Source organism: Palaemon carinicauda, chromosome 39, assembly GCF_036898095.1.
Source record: "Palaemon carinicauda isolate YSFRI2023 chromosome 39, ASM3689809v2, whole genome shotgun sequence".
NCBI classification, from domain to species: Eukaryota; Metazoa; Arthropoda; class Malacostraca; order Decapoda; family Palaemonidae; genus Palaemon; species Palaemon carinicauda.
In genome coordinates this window covers 46,031,748-46,034,247 of record NC_090763.1, presented here as the reverse complement: position 1 = coordinate 46,034,247, position 2,500 = coordinate 46,031,748, and positions in this window count along the sequence as shown.

The window sequence follows — 2,500 nt, the reverse complement described above, 5'->3', positions numbered from 1 at the left end:
TAACACCCGGAAGGATCCCTCTACCTTGAGGGTTAGAATTTCGAGAAGGAATCTTTTGGAGCTTCCCTAAGGATGAAGCATCGATTGGGGATAGGTTTTTAGCTCTAAGCGTCACACCCGGAAGGATCCCTCTACCTTGTGGGTTAGTCTTTTGAGAAGGAATCTTTTGGAGCTTCCCTAAGGATGAAGCATCGATTGGGGATAGGTTTTTAGCTCTAAGCGTAACACCCGGAAGGATCCCTCTACCTTGAGGGTTAGAATTTCGAGAAGGAATCTTTTGGAGCTTCCCTAAGGATGAAGCATCGATTGGGGATAGGTTTTTAGCTCTAAGCGTAACACCCTGAAGGATCCCTCTACCTTGTGGGTTAGAATTTCGAGAAGGAATCTTTTGGAGCTTCCCTAAGGATGAAGCATCAACTGGGGATAGGTTTTCAGCTCTTAAGCGTCACACCCGGAAGGATCCCTCTACCTTGTGGGTTAGTCTTTTGAGAAGGAATCTTTTGGAGCTTCCCTAAGGATGAAGCATCAACTGGGGATAGGGTTTTAGCTCTAAGCGTCACACCCGGAAGGATCCCTCTACCTTGTGGGTTAGTATTTTGAGAAGGAATCTTTTGGAGCTTCCCTAAGGATGAAACCTCAACTGGGGATAGGTTTTTAGCTCTAAGCGTCACACCCGGAAGGATCCCTCTACCTTGTGGGTTAGTATTTTGAGAAGGAATCTTTTGGAGCTTCCCTAAGGATGAAACCTCAACTGGGGATAGGTTTTTAGCTCTAAGCGTCACACCCGGAAGGATCCCTCTACCTTGTGGGTTAGTCTTTTGAGAAGGAATCTTTTGGAGCTTCCCTAAGGATGAAGCATCAACTGGGGATAGGTTTTTAGCTCTAAGCGTCACACCCGGAAGGATCCCTCTACCTTGTGGGTTAGTATTTTGAGAAGGAATCTTTTGGAGCTTCCCTAAGGATGAAGCATCAACTGGGGATAGGTTTTTAGCTCTAAGCGTCACACCCGGAAGGATCCCTCTACCTTGTGGGTTAGTATTTTGAGAAGGAATCTTTTGGAGCTTCCCTAAGGATGAAACCTCAACTGGGGATAGGTTTTTAGCTCTAAGCGTCACACCCGGAAGGATCCCTCTACCTTGTGGGTTAGTCTTTTGAGAAGGAATCTTTTGGAGCTTCCCTAAGGATGAAGCATCAACTGGGGATAGGTTTTTAGCTCTAAGCGTCACACCCGGAAGGATCCCTCTACCTTGTGGGTTAGTATTTTGAGAAGGAATCTTTTGGAGCTTCCCTAAGGATGAAGCATCAACTGGGGATAGGTTTTTAGCTCTAAGCGTCACACCCGGAAGGATCCCTCTACCTTGTGGGTTAGTCTTTTGAGAAGGAATCTTTTGGAGCTTCCCTAAGGATGAAGCATCAACTGGGGATAGGTAACCTATTAGGAACACCCATTGCCGGCAATCTGTTGAACGGGGGTTCGAGACGCCCTTAGGCTCGATAGTTCGTAGTATCTACAACCTCACCAACCTTGTGAGCAAGGGATGTGTGATTTGGTATAGCCTATGGGAGCAAATAAATAAGAAATGTAATTTCACAAAATTTGTATTGGAATCAGCACAAGAGATAGGTGGAAGATGTTCCTGGACAAGATTAAGGAAAACTATTAAAAAAAGACCAATAATCTAATATAGAAATTATTAGAAACGAGGATAAAATCGCAGAGATGAAATAGAATTAGCAGAACTATCCCAAGCAATAAACAAACTAAAAACCCAAGATACTATAGTCCATTTCTTTTATCGATGCATATTTGCACCGACTCGCGGCGGTGCCCTTTTAGCTCGGAAAAGTTTCCGGATCGCTGATTGGTTGGACAAGATCATTCTAACCAATCAGCGATCAGGAAACTTTTCCGAGCTAAAAGGGCACCGCTGCGAGTCGGTGCAAATATGCATCGCTAAAAGAAATGGACTATAGTGAACACAATCAAACCAAAATTGAGGCCACACTAAAGAAAGGAAGCAGCATCAAAGTAATGAAAAGAATTCTTGGAACTTTTCAACAGATATTTGCTTTAAAGGATAAAAATGAAAATAATATCAAGAGAAGAGATGGAGAGGATTGCTTTTCCTCACATATTGTTAGAATATCCAGTACTTTACTTAGCTCTTTGTTCCTATCCATGTTGCTCTTTTCTTCCTCTTCGTGTTAATCCCATCACTATTTCATTCATAGCACTTGAGTTGTAACTAGCTTGTTTTTTAAGGCTTTAGTAAGGCTCCAAATTTCCTATCCATAGGTTAATACTATAGTCCATTTCTTTTAGCGATGCATATTTGCACCGACTCGCGGCGGTGCCCTTTTAGCTCGGAAAAGTTTCCAGATCGCTGATTGATTAGACTCTAATCAATCAGCGATCCGGAAACTTTTCCGAGCTAAAAGGGCACCGCCGCGAGTCGGTGCAAATATGCATCGCTAAAAGAAATGGACTATAGGACCATCT